We start from the raw sequence: 15,507 nt of genomic DNA, 5'->3' as shown, positions 1-15,507 counted from the left end.
TAGTGTCACTATTAGGAAGTGTAGTATAACTATTAGGAAGTGTCATGTCAGGAGCATAAAGTGTAGTGTCACTAGCATAAAGTGTAGTGTCACTATCAAGAAGTGTAGTATCACTATTAGGAAGTGTAGTATAACTATTAGGAAGTGTCATGTCAGGAGCATAAAGTGTAGTGTCACTAGCATAAAGTGTAGTGTCACTATCAAGAAGTGTAGTATCACTATTAGGAAGCATAGTGTCACTAGCATCTAGTGTGTTTTCACTAGCATAAAGTGTAGTGGCACTATCAAAAGTGTAGTGTCACTAGCATGAAGTGTGGTGTCATGAGCATTAAGTGTAGTGTCACCAGCATAAAGTGTAGTGTCACTATTAGGAAGTGTAGTATCACTATTAGGAAGTGTCGTGTCAGGAGCATGAAGTGTAGTGTCACTAGCATAAAGTGTAGTGTCACTATCAGGAAGCATAGTGTCACTAGCATTTTGTGTATTTTCACTAGCATAAAGTGTAGTGTCACTATCAAAAGTGTAGTGTCACTATCAAAAGTGTAGTGTCACTAGCATGAAGTGTGGTGTCATGAGCATTAAGTGTGGTGTCACGAGCATTAAGTGCAGTGTCACTATCAGGAAGCATAGTGTCACTAGCATTTTGTGTATTTTCACTAGCATAAAGTGTAGTGTCACTATCAAGAGTGTAGTGTCACTATCAAAAGTGTAGTGTCACTATCAAAAGTGTAGTGTCACTAGCATGAAGTGTGGTGTCACGAGCATTAAGTGTAGTGTCACTATCAGGAAGTGTAGTATCACTATTAGGAAGTGTTGTGTCACTATTAGGAAGCATAGTGTCACCAGCATCTAGTGTAGTGTCACTAGCATAAAGTGTAGTGTCACTAGCATATAGTGTAGTGTCACTATCAAAAGTGTAGTGTCACTAGCTTGAAGAGTAGTGTCATGAGCATGAAGTGTAGTGTCATGAGCATAAAGTGTAGTGTCATGAGCATAAAGTGTAGTGTCACGAGCATAAAGTGTAGTGTCACTAGCATAAAGTGTAGTGTCACTATCAGGTAGCGTAGTGTCACTATTAGGAAGTGTTGTGTCACTATTAGGAAGCATAGTGTCACTAGCATCTAGTGTAGTGTCACTAGCATAACGTGTAGTGTCACTAGCATAAAGTGTAGTGTCACTATCAAAAGTGTAGTGTCACTAGCTTGAAGAATAGTGTCACTTGCATAAAGTGTAGAGTCACGAGCATATGTAGTGTCACTTGCATAAAGTGTAGTGTCACTAGCATAAAGTGTAGTGTCACTATCATATAGCGTAGTGTCACTATTAGGAAGTGTAGTGTCACTATTAGGAAGCATAGTGTCACTAGCATAAAGTGTAGTGTCACTATCAGGAAGTGTAGTATCACTATTAGGAAGCATAGTGTCACCAGCATCTAGTGTAGTGTCACTAGCATAAAGTGTAGTGTCACTATCATATAGCGTAGTGTCACTATTAGGAAGTGTAGTGTCACTATAAGGAAGTGTTGTGTCACTAGCATAAAGTGCAGTGTCACTATCAGGAAGTGTAGTATCACTATTAGGAAGCATAGTGTCACCAGCATCTAGTGTAGTGTCACTAGCATAAAGTGTAGTGTCACTATCATATAGCGTAGTGTCACTATTAGGAAGTGTAGTGTCACTATTAGGAAGTGTTGTGTCACTAGCATAAAGTGCAGTGTCACTATCAGGAAGTGTAGTATCACTATTAGGAAGCATAGTGTCACCAGCATCCAGTGTAGTGTCACTAGCATAAAGTGTAGTGTCCCTATCAGGAAGTGTAGCATCACTATTAGGAATAGGACATTTCTGTCCTGACTAAGAGGATTGTTTTGACAGTGGAATAGTTAAATTGCGTTGAAAAATGTGGAAGGAGTAGTCGCCAGAAAAAAGTTTGCATTATTATTAAAATGTATGACATTTTAATAATAATGCAAGTAAGTAATGATTGCACTTGAATAAATGTTGAATGAAGTGCACTTTTTACTAGGTCAAGGCTTTGTTTTGTTGTCTTTTTTTAATATTTTCATTGGCCATGTGGATGGTCTCATCAAGCTGAAATAGTCCCGCATGGACATTTCGTTTTGCGATCATATTGTATTCTCCTAATTATTGTTTGTTGGTGCAAGTAGCGACTCACAACACTTTGTGCATCCCACAAGTAATAACATTGTACTCACAGAGAGACATTGCAAATAAAATAATAAACATAAAACGTGAAAATGGAAAGTTAGCGGTCCCGCCTCTGCCCACTGAGACAAAGATTGGAGATGGAAGACAAAATCGTTCACTGTGTCCCATTTAATTCTACATTGAATAAATGAAAGCAATACACAGAGTGAACCCTCTTGCGCCCTGATTGGAAATGACAGACGGAGAAAACAGACAGCCCAGGACATGGAAATACATCGAGTTCATTTTCATTTATCGTCCGATTAATTGATTTGTTGACATTGGGCCTCGGCCTACGATCGGCAACAATAATTGGAAGTGTCTTGTCCCAAAATCTATATTTTGTGTGTCTGTGGCTTCAATGCTAATGACATTAGCTCCAAGAAGCGCTACTGTGCACTACAGTAGATCCACTTTTTACATAAACACTGTAACTCTGCATTATAACAGATAGTTGTGATAGCACGGATTTTCTTTTTTGATCCGATACGGGGTAACATTTTGACTGATATCGGCGATACAGGTCCGATATTTTGTGCATATTAGTGTTGTCCCAACACCAATATTTTGCTACCGGTACCAAAATGCCTTTCGATACTTTTCAGTACTTTTCTAAATAAAGGGGACCACAAACAATAGCATTATTGCCTTTATTTTAACAAAAAATGTTACGGTACACTAAACTATTATTGCAATTTAGTCCTTAAATAAAATAGTGAACATACTAGACAACTTGTCTTTTATTAGTAAGTAAACAAACAAAGGCTCCTAATTAGTCTGCTGACATATGCAGTAACATATTGTGTCATTTATCTACCTATTATTTTGTCAGCATTATTAAGGACAAGCGGTAGAAAATTAATTATTAATCTACTTGTTCATGTACTGTTAATATCTGCTTACTTTCTATTTTAACATGTTCTATCTACACTTCTGTTAAATGTAATAATCACTTATTCTTCTGTTGTTTGATACTTTACATTAGTTTTGGATAATACCACAAATTTGGGTATCGATCAGATACCAAGTAGTTACAGGATCATACATTGGAGTTTATAAACATAATATACATTTTTTAAAATCATAATCATACTAGTATCGACTAGATACGCTCCTGTACTTGGTATCATTACAGTGGATGTCAGGTGTAGATCCACCCATGGCATTTGTTTACATTTTGACTTTTTAGAGACGGTATAGTACCGAATATGATTCATTAGTATCGCGGTACTATACCAATACCGGTATACCGTCCAACTCTAGTGCATACATACCTAAAGTGTCTGGTAAAATCCAATACTTATTATATTTTAAGTATTGCTGCTTCACCACTTTAGTCATCATTTTTGCGCTTAAGAAACTTCATGATTTTAGGTCCAGACTTCTTCTATTTGTTTGAGCTTGTCTTTACTGCCACAAGTGGTGGGAAAGTGTATTACAGCCTAAACGGACCACTGCTGAGAAACTTTTTTTTTTTTTGGGGGGGGGGCGATGCCATACTTAAACACTGATTTAGACAATATCTCGATATTTTAGTTTACACTGTGTTCCTGGTAGTGACATACATTATTAAAATAACTAAAGTATCAAAAGTACTGATATTTTTTTATGTGAGAATCGACATTAGAACATGAATATGGTTTCTCATTGTCATCCCATTGGGTTGAGTTTTTCCTTGCCCTTATTGTGGGACCTGAGCAGAGGATGTCGTTGTGGCTTGTGCAGCCCTTTGAGACACTCGTGATTTAGGGCTATATGTAAACATTGATTGATTGAAAATCCGGTATTGGCATCTCGATATTTCGGTATCGATCCGCACGACGTAACAGAGGAGTGGGAGAGGAGTACACAAACGTTAGCAACACGAGCATAGCCATGTTAGCCACATGCTAACGTGACACTCACATATGCTAAGTTAGCATATTCACTAGAGGCCACGGCTCACTTTGGCATGTTGAAAAGCCACAAAGGCCAATTTGCTGTTTAACATAGATTACTTGTCTTGTCCATCTGTGTTGGGCCTGTGATGAGGTGGCGACTTGTCCAGGGTGTACCCTGCCTTCCACCCGATTGTAGCTGAGATAGGCTCCAGCGCTCCCCGCGACCCCGAAGGGAATAAGCGGTAGAAAATGGATGGATGGACTATAGATGCAGAATTACATCAACTTTGAAGCAATGGATGGAAATCACAATGGACATATATAAATTGGAGGAGATAACTGCCTTAATTAATTAACCATCCATCCATCCATCCATTTTCTACCGCTTATTCCCTTCGGGGTCGCGGGGGGCGCTGGAGCCTATCTCAGCTACAATTGGGCGGAAGGCGGGGTATACCCTGGACAAGTCGCCACCTCATCACAGGGCCAACACAGATAGACAGACAACATTCACACTCACATTCACACACTAGGGCCAATTTAGTGTTGCCAATCAACCTATCCCCAGGTGCATGTCTTTGGAGGTGGGAGGAAGTCGGAGTACCCGGAGGGAACCCACGCAGTCACGGGGAGAACATGCAAACTCCACACAGAAAGATCCCGAGGCCGGGATTGAACTCACGACTACTCAGGACCTTCGTTTATGAATTATAAATTGGATAAATGTACTTCATACTGGGAAAACTGGGTCACTTATGTCACGTCCCATAAGCCTGACTTTAATTTTTCCAATTGGTGATTGTACTGCTTAAAAAAAAAATACAAAAAAAATAGGGATGTCCGATAATGGCTTTTTTGCCGATATCCGATATTGTCCAACTCTTAATTACCGATATGAACCGATACCGATATATACAGTCGTGGAATTAACACATTATTATGCCTAATTTGGACAACCAGGTATGATGAAAATAAGGTCATTTTTAAAAAAAATTATACAATAAAATAAGATAAATCAATTAAAAACATTTTCTTGAATAAAAAAGAAAGTAAAACAATATAAAAACAGTTACATAGAAACTAGTAATTAATGAAAATGAGTAAAACTAACTGTTAAAGGTCAGTACTATTAGTGGACCAGCAGCACGCACAATCATGTGTGCTTACGGACTGTATCCCTTGCAGACTGTATTGATATATATTGATATACAATGTAGGAACCAGAATATTAATAAAATAAAGAAACAACCCTTTTGTGTGAATGAGTGTAAATGGGGGAGGGAGGCTTTTTGGGTTGGTGCACTAATTGTAAGTGTATCTTGTGTTTTTTATGTTGATTTAATAAAAAATTAAAAAAACGATACCGATAATTAAAAAAACAGATACCGATAATTTCCGATATTACATTTTAAAGCATTTATCGGCCGATATCGGCAGGCCGTTATTATCGGACATCTCTAATAAAAAAGGCATACTCCCTATATGTGTGTGTATATACTGTATATATGTTTATATTATTTTATTTCTGATTATTATTATTAATAATGTATTATTTCATTTTTCTTTATTTAATTGATGCATTTGCAAATACTACTTAGTTTTTCTGCTGTTTCTTTCTCTTCTTTTTTTTAGGGTGGATCTGTGGTATGGTTTTGACATAAACCAAAAATATTTTGACATTTAGGGCAGGCAACAGATATATGATGTCTGTGAATATGATGTAATGGATAGGAATGTCTGATGCTGGATGTCAATAAAAATAAAATGGAAACAAAAAAAAGAATTACAACGTGCATGTTTACCTGATAGAATGAACTTTAAGTGTTTTCATTCTGTTGTGAGGGAACTTTTGACCGACGTTTGTGTGCCAGCGGGTCTGCAGCCTGAGACGTCTGTAGAGGGCAACAAAAAAAAAAAAAAAAGAAGAGGGAGGAAATCAATCGGGTCCTGTCAAATGTAAATAAGGTCTTATCGGGGCAGCAGCCACCAATCGACAGCATCAAGCCGGCAAATGTTCCACTTGCTCGCCTGCCATTTACCTCAAATTGCTGCGTCGCTCCTCCATATTTCTGGAGGGGGTCACATGTTTGGGTATGTGCACGCGTGTTCGACATGACGGTGTGTGCATCACTTTACATCTATTGAAATGAGCCGCTGTACCCCCCCCCCGCGGCCCCCCATGGGGCGGCGCGAGCTGGCGGCCACGCTAGCGTCTATCGACTCGGCGGGGATTAAGGCGCGGCCGAGGAGGGCGCTCCCGCGTGGCCCGGCCAGGGTGACCCTCACAAAGGCAAAGTTCAAGAGGGGAGAGCGGGGTGAGCTCTCGCGGGCGCAGATTAGGGGGCCCCACGGCTCCCACAGGGGGACAGAGAAGTGGGAAATGATACCGTGTGTCTTTCTCTGTGTGTGTGTGTGTGTGTGTTCTAGTGTTTCTACCCTTCTTGAAACATCAACAAGGAGAAGTACCTTCCATATGATGACCGGTGAACAAGTTAGGACCAAAATCCTGGTCCCAATATGGAAAGCCATTGCATTTAATAGAGAGCCAAATACTAGAGTCCGTGAACATTGCTCCAAAGTCAGGATCCTTTGTTGATTTAATGTGCATACAAAAGTAAACATTGACAGGTGCAAAGGCAGCAATATATAATAAAACTGGACAGGATTTAGAGGGAAAAGTACCTTCCATATGAGAACCGGTGAACAAGTTAGAGCCGAAATCATGGTCCCAATACGGAAAACCATTGCATCTAATAGAGAGCCAAATACTAGAGTCCGTGAACATTGCTCCAAAGTCAGGATCTTTTGTTGATTTAATGTTCATACAAAAGTAAACATTGACAGGTGCAAAGGCAGCAATATATGATCAAACTGGACAGGATTTATAAGGAAAAGTACCTTCCGTATGAGGACCGGTGAACAAGTTAGAGCCTAAATCATGGTCCCAATACGGAAAACCATTGCATCTAATAGAGAGCCAAATACTAGAGTGTGTGAACATTGCTCCAAAGTCAGTATATTTTGTTGATTTAATGTGCATACATAAGTAAACATTGACAGGTGCAAAGGCAGCAATGTATGATACAACTGTACAGGCTTTAGAGGGAAAAGTAGCTTCCATATGAGGACTGGTGAACAAGTAAGAACCGAAATCCTGGTCCCAATACGGAAAACCATTACGTCAAATAGAGCCAAATACTAGAATCCGTGAACATTGCTCCAAAGTCAGGATTTTTTGTTGATTTAATGTTCATACAAAAGTAAACATTGACAGGTGCAAAGGCAGCAATATATGATCAAACTTGACAAGATTTATAACGAAAAGTACCTTCCGTATGAGGACCGGTGAACAAGTTCGGACCGAAATCACGGTCCCAATACGGAAAACCATTGCATCTAATAGAGAGCCAAATACTAGAGTCTGTGAACATTGCTCCAAAGTCAGGATCTTTTGTTGATTTAATGTGCATACAAATGTAAACATTGACAGGTGCAAAGGCAGCAGTATATGATCAAACTGGACAGGATTTATAAGGAAAAGTACCTTCCATATGAGGACCGGTGAACAAGTTAGAACCGAAATCATGGTCCCAATACGGAAAACCATTGCATCTAATAGAGAGCCAAATACTAGAGTCCGTGAACATTGCTCCAAAGTTAGGATATTTTGTTGATTTAATGTTCATACAAAAGTAAACATTGACAGGTGCAAAGGCAGCAATATATGATAAAACAAGATGGCAGCTAAAGAAGGACTTCCCTATTCCATCCCCGAAAAAAACCCACCAGGTGAACAGCTGATTTCACGACTTCCGGTGCTGACGTAAGACAACCCCTAGTCCCATATGTGACCATAGGATGAACAAATACACTATGGTACTAAGACTATGGTGGCCATTAACAGTTAGCTTCTACAGCTGGGTTGCCCAAAGTGCGGCACAGGGGCCATCTGTGCTCCGTCACTCCTTTGTCATCAGCCTTAAGCACATTACAAAAAACAAAAAAATAGAGATCTCATTTGCACCCCTGGTGGTGAAATTACCGTAAGTCTTGAACTATGCAAAGTATTTAAATCATTGGAATCTGTGCTTTTGCCCAATATACGAGTTACTATGGTAATCCAATTAGTTACTATGGTCATCTAATTAGTTACTATGGTAATCACAGCAGCTCAGACGAGGCACCAAGCAGTGTGGGTGGGGGGCGTTTCCACAGAGTGTTTCCAGAGCGGCCAAGCTGAAATGCAGGTGTCAGGGACAGACACGGAAGGAGATTTTTTACATATATATTTTGTATATTATATATATTTGACATATATCAGGTATATCAGATTGTAGGTTGGTTATTTTTTTTACCCTTCACCTTCATATTTCACTGCGTTTGTTGCATTTTTGTTGTGTTTCGCTTGATTGTAAAATATGTGGATGGAGAGGGGGGGTTAACGTTCATATATTGTCAATATTCAGTGTTTTATCCTTCATAGTTAATATTGTAAATCCCACATTCTTTATTTTCATCTCATTCTGAGAGTCTCATTCAGTAAAAAAAAAATTAAATACCGGCCCCCAGACACATTTGTTTCTCTAAATTTGGCCCCCCGAGGCGAAATAATTGCCCAGGCCTGTGCTAAACGAAGAGGCAAAGCAGTTTCAGTCTTGATAAATCACCCCGCGTGTGCTCATTGATTATACCAGTGCCTCCATGGAAATGCCCCCCCCCCCCCCCCCCCCCCACCTCAAAGAACTGCTCACCCCCCAAATCCTCCACACGACACCTCCGCTCCGGACAGGCTAACCTCCTCCAACCTCCGAGGACAAAGCTACGAACAATGGGAGACCGGGCTTTCTGCTCCGCCGCTCCCAGTCTGTGGAACGCTCTCCCTGACCACCTGAGGGCACCACAGACTGTGAATGCTTTTAAAAAAGGCTTAAAAACCCTTTTTTAAAAAAAAAAACAACCTTTTTTTAGATATATGCATACTAGTTCTAGCTATTAGGCTGTTCTAGTTTTTATTTGTATTTATTTTTATCATTTTTTTTTTTTTTTTTTTAATACACTATAGCACTTTGAGGTAATTTGCTGAATGTAAAATGCTTTTCACAAATACAATCTCTTATTATTATTATTATTATTATTATTATTATTATACATGCGTTTTCTCCTCCCAGTATTGTGGGCATTCTGATGATCAGCACATATTCTTGAAGAGACAGACACGCTAAATCAGGGGTCACCAACCTTTTTGAAACCAAGAGCTACTTCTTGGGTACTGATTAATGCGAAGGGCTACCAGTTTGATACACACTTAAATAAATTGCCAGAAATAGCCAATTTGCTCAATTTACCTTTAACTCTATGTTATTATTAATAATTAATGATATTTACACTTAATTGAACGGTTTAAAAGAGGAGAAAACACGAAAAAAATGACAATTAAATTTTGAAACATAGTTTATCTTCAATTTCGACTCTTTAAAATTCAAAATTCAACCGAAAAAAAGAGAAAAACGTTAAAAAAATAATTTATGGAACATCATTAGTAATTTTTCCTGATTAAGATTAATTTTAGAATTTTGATGACATGTTTTAAATAGGTTAAAATCCAATCTACACTTTGTTAGAATATATAACAAATTGGACCAAGCTATATTTCTAACAAAGACAAATCATTATTTCTTCTAGATTTTCCAGAACAAAAATTTTAAAACAAATTCAAAAGGCTTTGAAATAAGATTTAAATTTGATTCCACAGATTTTATAGATTTGCCAGAATAATTTTTTTGAATTTTAATCATAAGTTTGAAGAAATATTTCACAAATATTCTTCGTAGAAAAAACAGAAGCTACAATGAAGAATTAAATTAAAATGTATTTATTATTCTTTACAATAAAAAAAAAAAATACTTGAACATTGATTTAAATTGTCAGGAAAGAAGAGGAAGGAATTTAAAAGGTAAAAAGGTATATGTGTTTAAAAATCCTAAAATCATTTTTAAGGTTGTATTTTTTCTCTAAAATTGTCTTTCTGAAAGTTATAAGAAGCAAAGTAGAAAAAAATAATGAATTTATTTAAACAAGTGAAGACCAAGTCTTTAAAATATTTTCTTGGATTTTCAAATTCTATTTGAGTTTTGTCTCTCTTAGAATTAAAAATGTCGGGCAAAGCGAGACCAGCTTGCTAGTAAATAAATACAAATTAAAAAATAGAAGCAGCTCACTGGTAAGTGCAGCTATTTAAACTATTTTTAGAACAGGCCGGCGGGCTCCTCATCTGGTCCTTACGGGCTACCTGGTGCCCGCGGGCACCGCGTTGGTGACCCCTGCGCTAAATGGATCGCGCTCCTTTTTTTGCTCACCGGATCCTCCGCGCACAAGTTGAGTCGATCAGTTTGCGAGTGTTTTGATGTCACAGATCAGGCCCCTGGATGAGTATTTTCCGGGTTATTACAACGAGGCCGCGTGTGAAGTGCTAATCACGCTTTCAGGGATTTTTAATTGCTTCTTCGCCGCTCGCATCCGTCCCGTCTGCCTTTGAAGACACGACGAGCGAAGGTCTTGCACATGTTTCCCACCAGCAACAAAGCACACGGTGTTGCGGGACGCGGGACAGCGCTGCCGTGGAAATATGAGTGTTTGTGTTAAAAGGCCAGGGGAGCTCCGTGGATGTCGGTGTGTAAGTGGTGAAGTGGCTATCTGGCCTGTTGAGTGGTATCATCATCATCTTCATCGCGGCGGCCCCCTCTCTCTTCTCTGCGAGTGGAGAGGGGAAATAATTGGATTCTTTCCCACAAATAAATCGCCTTCACCCCTGAGCTTAATTAACTAGACGAGAGCGTTAGAGCTCCATTCTGCCGCAGCGCTCTCGCACGGAAAAGAAAGCCCAGCTGTTATTGCCCAGTGGCCTTTATTACCAAGGCTCAACAATCATGTGGGTTATTAGGCCACCTTGTCGGAAGATATGCTCTTTTTTTTTTTTTTTTTTTTTTTTGGAGCTAGTTGACAAGCTACAAAAAGGAAAATAGCCATATTTAAAATCACATCATGTTTTTATTTGTGTGTGTTGGCAGCGTTAGGCAAAAACTAAACATTTGGGATGTGGCAATATAAACATTTCATCTCTGTTATTGTGGCCAAAATTAGCAAAGAAAAAAAAAATTAAATTCAAAAAAAGTTTGGTAACGCTTTAGTATGGGGAACATATTCAACATTAGCTAGTTGCTTATTAACATGCAAATTAGTAACATATTGGCTCCTAATTAGTCATTATTAAGTACTTATTAATGCCTTATTCTGCATGGCCTTATTATACAATCAACCCTAACCCTAACCCTAACCAAATAAGTCTAAATTAAGTCTTTGTTACTTAGAATATGTTCCCCTAGTGTCCAAATAACTCTAAAATTTTGGTAACTACAGCGTTACCAAAAGTTCTACTACTTATCGTATTTTTCGAACTATAAGGCGCACTTAAAATATTATTTTTCTTCTCAAAACTCGACAGTGCGCCTTATAACCCGGTGCGCCTAATGTAAGAAATACGTTTGGTGGAGCTTACCCACCTCGACACTATTTTATTTGTTACTTGGTGTAATGATAAGCGTGACCAGTATATGGCAGTCAAACATAAGAGATAAGTGTAGGCTGCACTATGATGGCAATATGACTCAAGTAAACAACACCAACATTTTATATGTTCCATTGAAAATATGGAATCCTGTGTAAGACTGAAGCATTAAGGAGTGGGAATATCCAGGACTGGCTGTGACCAGATAATACAGAATCATCTCTTTCAGGTCGGTAGTGCATTCTTCACTCACACTCCAAGTGAAGGATGAGGCAAAAATACAACTTTGTCTGGAGCTGAAGTCAAATAATTGTCTTAAGTGCAAAAAATATGACCAAAGTTGTGCTTGAATTTTATTGACAGTTTATTATCTTATTATTATTTATTAGTAATTTAGTTTGAATGTTTATATTTTAGCATCGCATAATTGTATGGGATTTTTTTTCAACAATTTGTATGAGTCCTTACTTTTGCAGTATATTTGATTAGTACCGTATTTTCCGGACTATAAGGCGCACTTAAATTTTTTTTTTTTTCCTCAAAACTCGACAGTGCGCCTTATAACCCGATGCGCCTAATGTTAAGAATAAGTTTGGTTGAGCTTGCCCACCTCGACGCTATTTTATTTGGCACATGGTGTAATGATGAGTGTGACCAGTAGATGGCAGTCAAACATAAGAGATAAGTGCAGACTGCACTATGCAATATGACTCAAGTAAACAACACCAACATTGTATAAGTTCCATTGAAAACATGGAATCCTGTGTAAGACTGAAGCATTAAGGAGTGGGACTATCCAGGACTGGCTGTGACAATATAATACTGAATCATCTCTTTCAGGTCGGTAGTGCATTCTTCACTAACACTCCAAGTGAAGGATGAGGCAAAAATACAACTTTGTCTGGAGCTAAAGTCAAATAATTGTCTTAAGTGCAAAAAATATGACCAAAGTTGTGCTTGAATTTTATTGACAGTTTATTATCTTATTATTATTTATTAGTAATTTAGTTTGAATGTTTATATTTCAGCATCGCATAATTGTATGGGATTTTTTTTCAACAAATTGTATGAGTCCTTACTTTTGCAGTATATTTGATTAGTACCGTATTTTCCGGACTATAAGGCGCACTTAAAATGTTATTTTTTTCCTCAAAACTCGACAGTGCGCCTTATAACCCGATGCGCCTAATGTTAAGAATAAGTTTGGTTGAGCTTGCCCACCTCGATGCTATTTTATTTGGCACATGGTGTAATGATGAGTGTGACCAGTAGATGGCAGTCAAACATAAGAGATAAGTGCAGACTGCACTATGCAATATGACTCAAGTAAACAACACCAACATTTTGTATGTTCCATTGAAAATATGGAATCCTGTGTAAGACTGAAGCATTAAGGAGTGGAACTATCCAGGACTGGCTGTGACCAGATAATACAGAATCATCTCTTTCAGGTCGGTTGTGCATTCTTCACTCACACTCCAAGTGAAGGATGAGGCAAAAATACAACTTTGTCTGGAGCTAAAGTCAAATAATTGTCTTAAGTGCAAAAAATATGACCAAAGTTGTGCTTGAATTTTATTGACAGTTTATTATCTTATTATTTATTAGTAATTTAGTTTGAATGTTTATATTTTAGCATCGCATAATTGTATGGGATTTTTTTTCAACAAATTGTATGAGTCCTTACTTTTGCAGTATATTTGATTAGTACCGTATTTTCCGGACTATAAGGCACACTTAATTTTTTATTTTTTTTCCTCAAAACTCGACAGTGCGCCTTATAACCCGATGCGCCTAATGTTAAGAATAAGTTTGGTTGAGCTTGCCCACCTCGACGCTATTTTATTTGGCACATGGTGTAATGATGAGTGTGACCAGTAGATGGCAGTCAACCATAAGAGATAAGTGCAGACTGCACCATGCAATATGACTCAAGTAAACAACACCAACATTTTATATGTTCCATTGAAAATACTGAATCCTGTGTAAGACTGAAGCATTAAGGAGTGGGACTATCCAGGACTGGCTGTGACCAGATAATACTGAATCATCTCTTTCAGGTCGGTAGTGCATTCTTCACTCACGCTTCAAGTGAAGGACGAGGCAAAAATACAACTTTGTCTGGAGCTAAAATTCAAATAATTTTCTTAAGTGCAAAAATTGTTACCAAAGTTGTGCTTGAATTTTATTGACAGTTTATTATCTTATTATTATTTATTAGTAATTTAATTTGAATGTTTATATTTTAGCATCGCATAATTGTATGGGATTTTTTTTCAACAATTTGTATGAGTCCTTACTTTTGCAGTATATTTGATTTAGTACCGTATTTTCCGGACTATAAGGCACACTTAATTTTTTATTTTTTTTCCTCAAAACTCGACAGTGCGCCTTATAACCCGATGCGCCTAATGTTAAGAATAAGTTTGGTTGAGCTTGCCCACCTCGACGCTATTTTATTTGGCACATGGTTTAATGATGAGTGTGACCAGTAGATGGCAGTCAAACATTTTAAACATTGTATATGTTCCATTGAAAATATGGAATCCTGTGTAAGACTGAAGCATTAAGGAGTGGGACGATCCATGACTGGCTGTGACCAGATAATACTGAATCATCTCTTTCAGGTCGGTAGTGCATTCTTCACTCATGCTCCAAGTGAAGGACGAGGCAAAAATACAACTTTACCTGCAGTATGGCTAAAGAAATCACTGCAGGGTATCACGCCCAATTCAGATTTTTTGTCAAATCCAATTTTTGTACCGTATTTTCCTGACTATAAGTGCGCCCTATACCCGGTGCGCCTAATGTAAGGAATACGTTTGGTTGAGCTTACCCACCGCGAAGCTATTTTATTTGGTACATGGTGTAATGATAAGTGTGACCAGTAGATGGCAGTCAAACATAAGAGGTACATGTAGTCTGCACTGTGATGGCAATATGACTGAAGTAAACACAAATATTTTATATGTTCCATTGAAAATATAGAAAATTACACACGGCGCTCAAAAATGTATCACAATGTTTTAGTACGACTTTGGTAAGCTATGAAGCCACACCGCTTGATGTGCTTCAACATAGGAGTATTATTATGATGTGTGTATAAGGTAAGACATTATCTGGCATTTTGTTTCGCAATATTATACAAAAGCAACTTTTCTTACCTTCTGGTACCTGCTGATCTGGTTTTGGGATCTGTATAAGTCCTGAAAAATTGCGCGTTTCCGCCTTTGTAGTCCGTACCGACCCCATAGTCGATAAACTTCTTCTTTTTCTCTATCTTCTTGTTATGGGACATTCATCCTCCACTGTTGCCATTTCTAATATAAAGTAGTGTAAAGTTCTTACTTAAATCTGTCAGTAAACTCGTCATGAAAGCGCTAAAACATACCGGTGTAGTGAGTTTACATTATTCACCCAAGGAACTTTAGTTATTAGAGAGTTCCGGTCGGACGGTTTTTCACGGGACACATTTCCGGCCTTGTTGTTGTTTCCGGGTGAGGAGATGCTGCTCCGTTTATTGATTAAGTAAAGCTAGCTCCATCTTTTGACACTTCTCCCACTCCCGTCCTTGCACGCTACACCGCTACAACAAAGATGACGGGGAGAAGACGCTGTCGAAGGTGAGCCACGTAGATAAGGCCGCCCACAAAACGGCGCATCCGGAAGCAACTGTCAGAAAGCGACTTGAAGATGATGTGTAAAACATAATTTATGCAACATTTTGACCAAAGAACCACCATTACATGTTATGTGGACCACAAGGAAGTCTTTTATATTTGGAAAAAAATCATAATAATACAACTCATTCCTCCTCCGGTGTGCCTTATATAGGAAAATAGATCTGGTACCTACT

General features: G+C 38.3%; 1 protein-coding gene across 1 annotated transcript in view; it reads right to left on the bottom strand.

Annotated features, from left to right (window-relative positions):
* Positions 1-15,507, bottom strand: part of pitx2 (paired-like homeodomain 2) — a 361,241-nt gene that overhangs the window by 170,191 nt on the left and 175,543 nt on the right. The gene's annotated exons all lie outside the window — the stretch shown is intronic.

Source organism: Entelurus aequoreus, linkage group LG28 (genome assembly GCF_033978785.1).
Source record: "Entelurus aequoreus isolate RoL-2023_Sb linkage group LG28, RoL_Eaeq_v1.1, whole genome shotgun sequence".
In the NCBI taxonomy this organism is placed as follows: Eukaryota; Metazoa; Chordata; class Actinopteri; order Syngnathiformes; family Syngnathidae; genus Entelurus; species Entelurus aequoreus.
Note: the sequence above shows the minus strand (reverse complement) of the source record. Positions and strands in the feature narration are given on the sequence as shown.